The sequence below is a fragment of the Cryptomeria japonica genome, chromosome 1 (genome assembly GCF_030272615.1).
Source record: "Cryptomeria japonica chromosome 1, Sugi_1.0, whole genome shotgun sequence".
NCBI classification, from domain to species: domain Eukaryota; kingdom Viridiplantae; phylum Streptophyta; class Pinopsida; order Cupressales; family Cupressaceae; genus Cryptomeria; species Cryptomeria japonica.
Genome location: NC_081405.1, coordinates 505,024,853 through 505,039,887, shown reverse-complemented (window position 1 = coordinate 505,039,887; position 15,035 = coordinate 505,024,853). Strand labels below are relative to the sequence as shown.

The window sequence follows — 15,035 nt, the reverse complement described above, 5'->3', positions numbered from 1 at the left end:
ATTCAAACAATAATGGATGCAAGCAATAATGGATGATAAAATGGATGAATAATCTAAAAAGCACAATAATCTTCAATGACTCCAGAGCGAAATTAGTGTGATAATAATCTCCAAATGTGTTCTCAAAAATCTCTGGGGTAAATTGGAATGAGAGGCTGAATTTATAGAGAATTACAGGAGAGATGATGAAAAAGCTTAATTTAGGATTAATTGAAAATAATTGAGAAATCATGTTCAGTTAACCTTGAGATAGATTCCAATTATAGTTTAATTGAAATTATTCAAATAAGAAGTCTAAGTTGCATTAGAAATAAGGTTTAATTAATTCCATGCATTTGTGATAAAAATAGATAATTCCATGCATATATTTGATTTATTCAAGAAAAGATTCTTTTCAATGCAACTAAACTTCTTTTTCTGAAAAGCTTTGAGTTCCAATTTTAGAGAATAATTCAATTATTCAATTAAATTGTTTTTATGATTTCAAGTTCTAAATTTAGAAAAAGAAATAATATCTCAAGTTTGATTTCTCTTTCAATTCAATTCTTTTATTTAATTTTCAATTCAACTCTTGTTTTGTAATTAATTCCTCTTTTGTAATAAATTAATTCCTTTTGCATGATTAAATGGCAAATTTATTAATTAATTAAATATGCAAGGATATTTAATAAATTAAAATAGGATAATTGATCAAAATGATATTCTTGGAAACGATTCAATTAATTAAATAAATATTTAATTAATATTGAGTAATTGATTTGCCATGTGATATTTGATGATTAAAGAATTAATAATGTGCTCAAGATTGATTTAATTGCCTTTGGTTAGTACCTTGGTGATGTTGTCGAGATCAGGGGTCCATGGTTTAGATGACCATTTTTAGGGTATTACAGTAAGCAATTTCGGGAAGGAAGGATTGTAATGTCCCCTTCTTTTTCATGATCACTCGAGGATAAGATTAACCCATTTCCCCATTCTCGTGGACTATGTGTCGTTAGAGAATGTGTTTTTGGCTTAAGGCGACTCTTTGTTGATTATTTTTAATTATCTATGAATAACTTAATTTTATGTCACTTTATTTATTAAGCCCAAACTTTATAAAGTGACTTTATAAAATAAACACTATAATTTTAAAAGAGGAAAAATAATAATAAAAATAAAAGAAGAGCCAATAAAGTCAAATTATTTGACCTGCTTGCTAGCATTTGGTGGTCCCCACTTTGGAGCTTTGAATATATTTTATTTTCCTAATGTTATGCTTGGGGTTTTTTTGGCTTGGAGTATTCGCACCATTTTTATCATCAAAGGAGTTAATTTGGAAGAAGATGCAGTGAATATTTTTAAAAACAGATATTGGTGTTTTTTTTTCCCAAGGACAGAACCTCTTTGGAGTGCGAAGGTTGGACGAAACCCTAAACTTCGTGAGAAGGCGAAGACATTCAGAGTCGTTGCTAGGAAAAACCCAGTGAGTGGTGGCCATAGCAGGTTGCTGACCACTACCACGGCTAACACTGGTGAAGTAACGAACCCAAATTTACTTAAGTTCTATGCCTTGGAAGCATTTCATTTGTGGCTGGACATGAAAGCCCTTCATTTCCAGGTTTCCATTTTCTATAAATTTTGGTTGCCGTTAAAATCTAGAACGTATTTTCAAACTCGTGGCTTCTTTTCCACCCATACACATTTGGGGGTTTAGGCAGAGAACAGTAAGATCGATGGAGTTTGAAGAGGTAGGTGTGAGCAAGTATTCCAAATGTCCTGGTGCAATGTGGTTGTGATTTGAACTCCACGCAAATAGAACAACAGTCTCTTCGGTGCGTTATATTCCACATATCGGCTGGGATGGGCAATCATAGCTATGGATTAAAGGTCTGGTATCTCTGTATACCATCTAAATGAATGTCTATTACTGAAAGTATGTATATACATTTTGTAAATGCAAAAAGTACAAGTTTTAGTGTTGGAACAACAAAATTAGTCATAATCGAAAGCCCAAAAATCTATATGCAATTATAAAAGGATTTGCCTGATGATAATTTTGGCTTTAATACCATATTTGTAACCAAATGTGTAATTATTTATGAGATATAGTAATCTGAAATTTCTCTTCCAGCTCTGTTCATAAATGTATTTATGTATGATATATGACTTTGAGAAGTGGCCTTCTATTAGGATTAGCTGCTCCATTGTTAATACATCTTTGCTTGCCAATTCTATAAGTTGCATTTCATTATCTGGCAACAAATTCAATCACAATCATTCAGCAAGAACTCGGAAAAAAATCAGCTTAGACCCTGCATACCAACTGTTTGACAAAATGCCTATGAAACAAAACTAAAAATTTAAGATCAGATTTTGGGGAAGGATCTTACATTGTATCCCATACATCCCGCAGTGTAATTTGGGGTTTCATCAAAGAAACCACAACCCATAGATCTCTATCTACAAGCATGTCTTCCATTTTGAATTTTCACAACTCAAAATTGTCGCCATTAAACTTTCTCCATCTCTATTATGCTCGATGTGCTTGTCATCTCAAAGTTGTAACAAGGCTATGATATCTTCCTGAGCAAAACTCCCACTCAAACTAGATCAACACAAAAATCCTTTCTACCCAACAACAATAACACACTTGGTTAGGCTTTGATACCAATTGAAAGGAAGCAAAGTGGAGAAGAATGGTTCCAAATGTTAAATCTAACAAGAGATGATGCAAAAATTTATTACAAACCCTTTTAACTACTACAAATTCAAATTTAGATAAATAAAACCATAACACCAAATTTACATGGAAAACCCCTTTTGGGAAAAAAAACCCACACTCCAAAAGCTAGAGCTCAATTGTATTATGAATAGCAACCAATAGTTACAATACAATGCACAAAGACATTGCTCTTCAAGAGTAATTACAACAACAAAGAACTCTAAAGAAAATCCAGACACGAAATAGCGTTTTAGAAGATATCCAACTTATCTTATAAAATACACTAAGAAGCCACATATTTATAGAGCTCAACACAAGTGCAAAACGCCCATGGTTTGCAAAACCAACTCCAACGCCAAAGCAGTAAGTGGTATCATAAACAATATCTTGCTAATCCCATGACACACTGCATATAGCAACTTTCAAAAGCGTTAACACATAAACTCACCCATAACGATCACCTTGCCATATGCAACACCTATCTCACGCCACTTGTCAAAAATGAAATCTAACCTAAATACTAGCTGACAAATAATAACTCTCTACAACTCTTCCACCAAACTAGTTAAGGTCATAGTAAATAAACAAAACCATCATAGTTCCAACATAGCAACCTATGACACTAGTCCCCTAAATTTTAGGACTTACAAAGTGGGTGCAAAATAAAACAAATAATAAACATGATTGGAATCTAAGGTTGAGACACCTTAATCTCAACATAGAAAAATGATAAATAAATTTAAATGATGAAAAATAATGGTCGAGTGATTGATTTAAACCAATAAAAAGCAATTGTGAAGAGAAGGGGAAGCTAGTGAAGGATTCACAACAAATGAAGAAACAAAAACAATCATTCACAACAAATGAAGAAACAAAAACAATCATTTAAGAAAATTGTTTAACTAATAATCAATTTTTTTATCTTTTTGATAGAAACAATGAATGCGTAGATATCAAGATTTCTACCCTTTTAAAAATCATATATTTAAACCAAAAGCCGCCTTCATATAAGCAACCATGCACAACGGGATCATTCATCAAAATGTAGAACAATAGTATCGTTGGAGGCTAGAATCTTAATAAATGGTCACATGAGTGGAGAAAAATGATAAAAGAATTAAAATGACAAAAAATAATGGTCCAATGGCTGATATAAACCAATAAAAAGTAATTATAAAGAGAAGGAGAAGTTAGTGAAAGATGCACAACAAATGACGCAGCAACAATAGTCACTCAAGAAATTGTTTAACAAGCACAAGTGATAAAACATCGAATCGAGAAATTTCTTTCCTTTTTTTTAAAACATACATTTAAACCAAAAGTCACCCTCATATAAGCAATCATGCACAAGAGAATATCATCCATCAAAATGAGAGACAATTATACCCTTGAAAATTTGAACCTTGACGAATGATGTAGTCTAAGGAAGATACCACCTCCTCACTAATCATACTCAATCAGTTAAACTACAATCCTTCTACATTCAAATTTTAAAATAAAATAAACTAAAATACAAGGAAAGAAAGCCAAACCATTTCACTTGAAATTTTCTTTCACATAAATTTTATGTAAATTTTTCTTAAGATTTAATACTTTCTAAAAAGCATACATTTTTTCCAAAAGTCATCTGCATAGGGGAATCTCTTATATGAGACAATTGCACTCTTGAAAGTCTGAATTTTGGTAAAGAATGTAATCAAGGAAGATACCTCCTCCCCAGTTATATTTAACCAATTAAACTACGACCCTTCTCTATTAGAATCAAATTTAAAATAAAAATACAATGAAAAGAAAGCCAAACCGTGTGGGTTAAAGTTTTCTTTCACATAAATTCTATAACTTAACTCCTGTGTGTGAAGGTTCAAAATCTTCCCCCGTTTCTTGACCGCAGGGCAACAGTGAAGATCCGCCTTTCCACTGAGACAGAAGCTCCAAAAGAGAGCTATGGGAAGAGCCCTGTGGCCGCAGTGCAGAATTTGCTCCTTCCTGCAACTCTTTCATCTTCCTCCTCACTTCCTCCGCCTCCATCACTTCCCTCACAGCCCGCTCCACTTCCTCCCTCGGCACAAATCCATCCTCTTCCATCTTCACCTGAATCGCAACCCTCAACTGCTTCACGAGAAACAGCCTGTTCATCTTCTGTTCCGCCTGAACGGGCCAAGCCACAATCGGAACCCCAAACAAAATGCTTTCCAAGCTGGAATTCCACCCGCAGTGAGAAACAAACGCAGCAGTGGAGGAGTGCGACAGAATCGAGACCTGCGGCGCCCAGCCGGTCACCACAAACCCTCGCCCTGCGTTGTGAGACTCGAACCCCTGTGGCAGAACACCGCCGCGAAGAACCCACATAAAGCGCAGCCCGCTTGCTTCTAACCCTAACGCCAGCTCGGTTATTTGTGCCGGCGGCAGAATCGCCTCACTCCCGAACGAGATGAATATGACCGAAAAATCTGGTTGCTGATCAAGCCATTTCAGGCAGTCAGACGGGGGATTTTCCCCATTTACTACACCCTGAGAAATTACGGGTCCGATCGGGTAAACGGCGGGCATTTTGATGGCTGCCTCTAGGGTTTCTAAAGCCGGTCGATCCAGTTCCCTGAAAGTATTTATAATAAACCCTTGAGCTTTTCTCAAATTGGAGCAGTTGTAGAGAAAAAGGGCGTAGCAGGGGTCAGATCTGTCGCTAAGACTGCTTGGCAATTCGGACAAATGCATCGGCGGAAGCCCCGGGATCTCCACCGGATCTGATATTTCGGCTTGCAAATCGAAATCGGAAAAGTGGAACATTAACCTCAGAAATGTAGCCGGCGAAGGCGAAAATATATAGCTGGGGATGCCGCAGTGCGCCGCCACGTCTAGGAATGCTGTGTTAAACATGTCCGTCACAAAGGCGGAGATTCGGGATGAAATGAGCAAATTCTTCAGTACATTTTCCAGAAAGGTTGCAGATTTTTGTGTGACCTTTGTTTTTAGGGTCACTGGTTTCATCTTTTCCGGGGAGATTTGCACCTCCGGGAGATCGATGAAATGGATTGGGAGAGAGTGGTGTTGGAAGTAGTTCTGTGCGACGGGGAGCTGGCGCGGGCTGAGATTGCAGTTGACTGTGATGAGCGTGATGGATATGGCGTGCAAGGAGGCCAGGCGCTTCGATAACTCCAGCAATGGCATCAGATGCCCCATTCCTAAAGCTGGTACTATGACAACATGAGGATTTTGTAAGCTTTCTGAAGAATCCATCCCGGAACTGAGAGTATTTTACTTACCTGATCACAGCTTAGCGAGTTGAGAAATTACAGGTCGAAAAATTCAGCGTTCTCCCAGTTAAGGCAGCTGAGCAGACTGCAAAGGATCTATTGCATTTGTGGTAATATGGTAGGTACCTACCAAAGAAACGTGATTCTGAGAAAATTTTGAGAAGTTTTGGCACGGAAAAGCTATAAATCGCCTATCAGCTTCTGTGTGGTGCACAATCATGTGGTGTGTAGTGCGTACAAGCGCATGCGTCCAAGCGTCATATACATATTAAAGCTGTGCTCATTCTAGACGTGTGATATGCCTATTCATTGCAGATTCGATACTTCCATTTTTAATCAATTTTTCACATGTCTATGTAGAAGAATATTTCAGACAATTTTTAAAAGCATTACAAGTGTGCTCCCAGGTTTCATGTTCTTGTTGGGCTGTCAATCAATACAAATTGTTAAGCTATCTTTCAATTCTAACAAGAGTCGGATGTTAATCCATCTATCAACCTTAACAAGAGTTGGATCTTGAGTTTTTCATTAAAGCCTCTTCTAACCAATCTCGGATCTTGAGTTTCTCATGAAAGCCTCTTTTAATGGGCTGCTTAGCTTATTTTTGCTAGCAGCGGCTGCTCAACTTTTTCAGGATATATCTGTGGAGCTGGTGGCCCCATGAGTATTTAGAGAAATCTTAAAATTGATATTAATAATATCAGTAATAATTTGTGCACAAGAAAAAATAGAAATAAAATGTTGCTTCCCCCTATTTTCCTATAGCTTATTTTCAATTCCTAAATAATTGTTGTTCCACTTAAATAGCAAAAGATTCTAAATTATCATTTTAGCCTCCCTCTATAACGTAATATGAAGATGTATCAAATTTAAAAAATCTTTACTTGCATAGGAAAAAATAGAACTTTCTTTTAAATCTAGATTTAAAAACATAATTTTTTAAATTAAGAAGTTTCTTTTAAATCTAGATTCAAAAATATAATTTTTAGAATTTACTCTTATTTTAGAATATGAAATGATTTGCATGGCAAAAAAAAAGTTTCTTTCAAATCTAGATTTAAAAACATAATTTTTTAAAATAGAAGTTTCTTTTCAATCTAGATTTAAAAAATAATTTTTTTTTTGCATTTAATAAATAATAATAAGAGAAAGTTGCTTTTTAAGTTAGATTTTAATCTTTAACTTAATTTTAAATTATCCATTATCTACTCATTAAAATGACACAAATAAGAAAGTTGGGTGGGTGCCATTGTAGTGTTACGCCTCTGGATGTAATAAATTGCTAACCACCCTCAAAAGTTGAATCTTGAGTTTCTCATGGAGGCCTCTTCTAACCCATCTCAAAAAATTGCTTCATGGATGACCACCCTATCAATCTCAACCGACCTTGAATTTCTCATGGAAGCCTCTTCTAACGCATATAAAAAAATTGATAATCCAACACTCTTTTGTAATATTTAGACTCCCTCACTTCTATTCTCCTTCCCTCCTCTTGTTCTTGTCTCCTCCTTTCATTTTTGGGTGACAAATCCTTTATGATCCCTAATTTTTTAACTCTTTAGTCTTGTCTCAAGTGCGTGACTTAGATTGCTTTTCATTTGTAAACTTTAGCCTCCCCCACTCCTATTCTCCCTTCCCTCCTCTTGTTCTTGTCTTCTCCTTTCATTTTTGGGTGACAAATCTTTTATGATCCCTCATTTTTTAACTCTTTAATCTTGTCTTCAAGTGTGTGACTTAGATTGCTTTTCATTTTCATCCCCTTTATTGTCCTCTTCTTTGTTCTTCTCTCTTATGTTTTCCATGGTGTAAGTTCCCATGTTTGTTTTCCTTGTGGATTTTGGGTTCTTTGTCTCTTTGTTTTTTTCATTTTCACCTTCCTACTTCTATAATATATAGTAGTATTATACACCATACTATTATATAACTTATTTATTTTTAATAAAAATAATAATTATTTTTTCAATATTTTTATTTTTTAATTTATAGTGTTCTATTTATGGTTAATTTATTTAGTTTTGTTTTAATTTTTTAAATCTTCTTATTTTAATATGCTTTTATCCTTTCTCATATCTCTAATGCTTTCTCTCTTTATTTTATTAATACTTGTCATAAGCAGTACTATTGCATTCACTTCAGCGTAATTAATCGATTTTTTGCACCAATCAAAAGTGATTATTACTTTTGTCTTCAAAATAATTTGATTTTTATAAAGTTGTGATTTAAAAACTAGAAATTATTTATCTACACTATGATTGGATGGAAAAATCTGGTATTATAGGAGCAAATTTATAGGAATGATAAATGTTATAGTTTTTTTTAGATTTTTTTATATTTAAAAAATAAATTTCAATTTTAAATCATTTTTTAAAATTTTTTATTGATAATCTTGTAAATAAAGTTATTATATATATATATAAACTAATTTTTGAAAATATAGGTAATAAAATAGTTATAGGGATTTGTTTCACACCATTTAAATAAAAATTTAAATAAGTAATGAAACTATTTCATTACAAACATTATCAAATATTTCTATTAAAAAATCATAAAACTAAGTATGTATCTTTTATAATTATAATTTTGTATAATTTTATTTGAAATCATTCTATTTTTTATTATTAATACTTTTTAAAAATCATAATTTTCAATTTAATTATCTTAATATATACAATATAATTTAATAATATTTTAACAGAGTATAATCATACATCTTGATTTAGTCTGTAATACTTTGTTTGTTTTAAAAATTATAAATATACTAAGTGAGATGCTTTGGAAATAATAGACAAACATATAGTAAATATCCTAGATGATGATAAGATGTAAATAGTTTGATAAACACTCTTAAATAATTATACATGCCAAAATTTAAGTCAAAATCTAAATTTAATATTCTAGATAAATAAATTAGATTACAATTTAAAATAGGAAAAAAAAATGATAAGCAAAATCAACTTTATGTCAATTATATAAAAATAAAATAAATAGTCCTACCATTTATCCATTTAACATTGTATTACAAATAAGTCAAAGTAACCTTCATGGATTGAAAAGATGGGGTCATTGCTTCAATATCTTACTATTTTATGTGTGGATAATAAGGCAAATATATTCTCTTAATTCTTTCTAGATTCGATTGTAGAAATCAACATGGATTGTAGAAATCTCATAGCATTAAGACAAATATTATTTTTTGTGTTCGTAGCTGCAAGATTTATTTGAGAAAAATGTATTGACTATAGATCAGGGGCTATAAATTTAAGATCAATTCAAATAGTTTCAAATTTTGATTTGTACAAAGTGTTCCAATTTAAATCATGTTCTATCTTTGTATAATCTACTTAACAATATCGATTAAATTGTATTTTTATTCTCTTCAACAACCAACTGATAGCAACTATTATTATAAATTTTCTTTATTCAATAAAAATAAACGGCTAGCCTTAAACCACACAACCTAAGCAACGAATTAAGGTTGGAAGATATTAGTCAACTTTGAGTGTTTAACACTTTTAATTATAATATCCGATGCATGATGTTGGCTCAATGCATTTACAATAACAACAATTATTGATAAACCATATAATCTGGTGGCTAACAGAGAAATCCTCGAACTCCCTGTTCAAGCTAGGAGAATTGGTGTCACAACACCTGCATTACCTCATGTAATTGATCACCGTGTATCCTGTGTCGGTGTGTTGGTCATAGCTAAGTAGGTGTTTTGGTCATAAGGAATTGGTGTGCTTGGTTATGACACGGCTTGAAGAGCACACACTAAGCTTTGACCGCTTAGTGTGGGGCCCACTCAAGCCATGTTCTTTTTTCGTTTTCCGTTTCAGTTTGTCGTACAGTGGGTGTTGTTAATGTTGCGCGAGTTGTCAAATGGTTAGGTAATTTTTTATTTGAATTTGTTTTCTCCCGCCCAAATCCAAATTTAAAGCATGTAAGTGAGCGGGGAAAGGGGGAAAAGGAAAATAAAGCTTTACTTTCTACAGGAGTTGTTGAAGGTCAAATTCCAGATGCATGTGTTGAATTTTGGAGATAAAATTGTGATCTCTCCTTTATTTCTACCAATCCTACAAAGGTATCATGTTAATTCCTACCTTGCAAGGAGCAGCATGTGTGTGCCAGGTAAAACCCTTTCGCTTCACTTCTTGTTTATAACTCATTTCTTATGTTGGATTCTCACGCACATATATGCATACACTTAGGTATATATTATATTTATTGGTTGCAGGAGCTTGCAGATATTTTCAACATTGTTCGTCCAAATAAAAATGGAATCTGCATAGCAAGGTTATATGGAATGTCGGGCCAGGGGAAAACTACAGTTGGAAAGACTTTTTGCAATCATAGTTTGTCAAAATTTTATGGCAAAGTATGCTATCTCGAATTTTGTCGAGGTAAGAGAATGCAGAAGCAAAAAATCGCTCTGCAATATCTTCCTTATTGCAATAAGTCGCATCTCAAATCGCTGACAATTGAGGAGGCGAGGAACTTCGTATATTTTCTATCTTGTTTAGAAGTTGTTCTTCCTTTCGTGATTGAATTTTCTTAGCATAAAATGTGTAACTATTATGTATTTTTTAATACGATTTACAAGTATGCGAAATGTTGTATGAAAGAGTGAGGGGCCAAAAAGTATTACTAGTTATGGACAATATCACCAAAGACAACATTGGGGAAGAATATTATTATCTATTATCTTGAGGCAGACTTGGGAGAAAACAACTATGTCCTTTTGAGCTCACGAAGCGAAGATGTTGTAGCACATAATTTCGATATCAATTCTAAGTCATCAGGAATTAGGGGTGCAAAATGTAATAGTTTGGGACAGTGTTGTATGATTTTTTTTGAGGCATTACTATTTATTAGAAATTATTTCAATTTCTTTTCTAATTGTTTACCAAAATTTCTAATTATTTATCAAAGTTTAGAAATGTTTTGAATTATTTTTATAATATTTATATATGTTATAAATATTTAAGAAATATTTTTTTATTATATTGATTTGATTAATTTGTATATAAATTTGTAATTCAAATATACAATATAATATAATTGAATGGATGTTATGAAGACATAATCTTTGTTAATTTTTTTCAATAAATTTTTTCGTCGAGAGGCGATCTACAATGAGATCAATATTGTCCATAAACAAAAACTCAATCCAAGATAAAATTGACGTTCATTTTCCTGGCAGGGTAGTTGGCATGATGGTGGCTGGGTAGTGGTCTCTTCATTAAAATGCCTCCCTTAATGCACCCTGGCAATCACAATCTGCATTAGCCGCTAACTGCAGGAAAATATTATCTCCTAGCCTCCTGAGATGGAAAACCGCAGCTTGAGGGTCATAAATGAAGCATTTAGTCGAATGCATTGTGGATATAAAATAAGAAAATGAAGAGCAGCCACAACGATAAATGCATTTTTTTTCAGTTTTAAAAGCCAGGAAATAGAAGCTTTCCATCGCAGTTTTTCGTTGGAGGTTAGATTTTTCAATCCATGAGTTTCCTACTTGTCATATGATCTTGCTTCTCGAAGAAGGAAAGGAGGACAAGGTACAGTGGCTTCACTGAATCATTCATCACAAAATCAAGTATCCCCCACTAAAACTCCACCTCCATCTCATTAAACACTTTTGTATTGTGCATGCTTTATAAGTAGCCAAATTTTGGCTTAGATCTTGTTTTCGATTATTCTTATCTTTTCTCTAATATACAATCATTAGGAATGTCCAGTGACCTATACTAAATTGTCTCCTCTTTTCAATATTAAGCAGTGGGCTCACAAATCTCCAGATGTTTCTTAATGCCCACCTTGGCACAGGCACCGATAGAATAGGGTATATTAGTATTTTGGCTATTCAATAGCCTATTACTTTTGCTATTGTGAATGCAAGGTATTATGAGGAATGCCAACGCCTTTCCTTCACATGCACTCGCATATTTTTTTTAAATAAAATCTACAATTGAATTTCGTTGTGCTCCATCAATTTTAATATTTCCCACATCCATATTTATCACTAAAAAGAGAAATGGGCAGTTAGGTATGTATGCCTGCTTGAAAACCCCACGACCACGTAGCAATCTCTTATAAAAAAAAAGAGAAAATGATTAGGGAAGGTTAATTGGCTTTGTCTTGTAATAGGAAATAGATTTTTTATTGCAATCCACTCCTAGGTTTCACATGCAGAGCCGTTATGGATGTCATATTTAGGTGCTTAAAAAATAAAATATCTCTAAATCCTTCCAACAAATTTGTGCACCCAATTAATACCAATGTCAATTGAATGTTCATGTTTTCTCTCTTTCTTCTCGTACACCTACATATAGTTTTTGTTGGGCTTCATTCGGGAGTCATGTAGTTTTTCATAAAATTTTGATCATTTCAATAATAACGCAGAGATTGAGATCAATATTTCATATAGCGCTGTGTTCAACATTGTTAATTTTGATTGGCTAATATAATACTATTTCTTTTTTTTTCAAATTTTTAATTGTCTTCCTTAAAATATCTAATTATCATCAAATTAAATTTTTTGAAAGCTTAATGATTCAAGAATGAATTCCTGAAAATTTTTAATCTAATATCTTTTATGTTTTATAATCAAATCTTAATTTTTCATATTAATTTAATCTATTTTTAACATCTTTATATTACAAGTTCAAAATGTTGTTTACTTTGACCGAGCATAAGGTTTATTTACAATCTCTTTTTAAGATTGTTAGAAATTTTTTTACCTTAGCCCAAAAACCTAAAAATCGAAAAGATATCTCTTGGCGAATCTTATATATATTTTAAATATATATAATCTTTGTTAATTTTTTTCAATAAATTTTTAATCTTCACATATATATATGAAATTAATTTAATTTCTATTATGGTAAAGTGATTTTATTTTTTACAGAACAATAATATTTGGATAATTTTTAATTTGTCAATGTATATTTTGTAAGAAGTTATTAAAATTTTAAACATAACAATAATACAATATTTATATCATAAATTATATATATTTATAACACATAATTTTACATTTCTAAACAATCAAGGCAATACTTGATAAGAAATAAAATTATTATAATACAAAAACACTAGTGTGTTATAGGTAAATGTTTATAATGGGAATGAGGTATTGTTTAGCTTTTAAAAATTAAAAAATAATACAATAATTACATTTTAAATAAATAATATATGTAGCATTTAAGTTATTTGTTCAAAAGTCTTAAATAATTAAAAGTAATAAAATTAAGGGTGAGATGGTTCAAAGAACTTATATGTACAATATTAACATGAACATGAACATCAATACTAATTATTTCAATATTTAATTTGGCTAATTAAAAATATTTAATTGGTATTTGTATGCTATTGTTAGATTGATCATCTAGAGTGTTGTAGGGATCTTTGTGGATTTTCTTTGAAGAAATTTATATTTATTTTTCAGTGGTAATAGCTTAGAAATATGCATAAATTGTGTGTGCATAAATATGAATGAATTTACTTTATTTATAATGAAAAGTTAGGGTTTTGACAATCCATAATAGTTTTTTGAATGCAAAATAGTAAAATTAAGAATTAGGAGTTGTTAATGGGAGTGAAATATAATATTAGAAATTTATTTTGCAAAATATGATTGCATAAGACAAGAACAAAAGTACTCCAAAAATTAGGGTGAAAAGTGAATCACACACTCACACACACACATATAAAATTTATAATAAGAATATTGTATATTAATAAAAAATTATATGTTATAATTAATTTTATTTTTGTGCGTATCTTTTATTAATATTAATTAATTTTTAATTATTATTTTATACTACAATATTACAATATGAGTTTTTTTTAAAGCTCTTTAAAAAAATTATCGCTAAGTCATTAAGATAATTTTATCATAAAATGCAAACTTTAAATTTTTTAACATTTTTACAAGTGTCCTAAATACATTATTTTAACAATATTGCATACATTACCCAAAACCAATATATATTCAATTCTTAGGTTTGCTTTTTTTAATGAAGTAACTTTAACGACTTAGAGTTAGATTTATTTAATATTTAGTTGTTAGTTAGTAGTTAGTTGAAAGTTATTTGAATATGATGCTTTTAGAAGTTATTAAAAGGCTCGAGAAAAATTCATATGAGAAAAATGATTAATCAAAATTTTGTTAAAAATAAAGTAATAATAAAAATATAATAATAATAAAAAGTTAAAAAATAAATGAAAATAACATAGAATTTTTATTAATATAAAATTTTGTTATCATAAAAAAAACATTTTTTATAAATTTTAGAAATGAAAGGCATGTTTCACTTTTCACCATAATTTTTGAACTACTTTTGTTCCTCTTGATGAAATCACCTAATTTGACCATTTGTAATATGTCACTTCCATTAATTTTGTTATTTGTCTACCTTGAATGCCAACATGCATTGTATTATAAATGATATTTGTCATTTTTAACTCTAATTTTGCATTCTAAAAACTATCATGGAATGTCAAAAGCCTTAATGAACTATCATGGAATGTCAAAAGCCTAAATTTTCATTATATGTAAAGTAAATTCATTCCAATTATTAGAGAAATATTTTGTGCACACATTATTTATGCATATTTATAAGATATTACCAAAAAAATAAGATTATGTTACTCAACCTCTTCAACAAAAATCCACAAAGATACCCACAACACTCTAGATGATCAACCTACAACTAATAGATATTGATGTTATAAAGACTCTATAACTATACAAAAACCACATCTAAATTTAAGAAATTCTAACCTATAATAAAATAAACATGATTAATAAATTGATTATATAGTGTCATGCTAATAACAATAAAATATTTTTAGTTGTCAAAATTAAATGTTGAGATAATTAAGTTTAATGTTAATGTTTATATTGTACATATGAGTTCTTTAAGTCATCTCACCCATATTTGCATTTCTTCTAATTATTCAAAACTTTTGTACAAATACTTTCTGAATTGATTTGCAATGTAATTATTGTTTCATTTTTAAAGGGTGAATGGTACCTCATTCCCAATATAAACATTCAACAATAGCACACT

General features: G+C 31.1%; 1 long non-coding RNA gene across 1 annotated transcript; it reads left to right on the top strand.

Moving 5' to 3' along the window:
- Positions 1-1,285: 1,285 nt before the first annotated feature.
- On the top strand, positions 1,286-10,810 carry LOC131052265 (uncharacterized). Its single transcript, XR_009107300.2, has 3 exons — positions 1,286-1,869; positions 9,954-10,089; positions 10,196-10,810. It is a non-coding gene; the product is annotated as an uncharacterized LOC131052265 (long non-coding RNA).
- Positions 10,811-15,035: the final 4,225 nt, after the last annotated feature.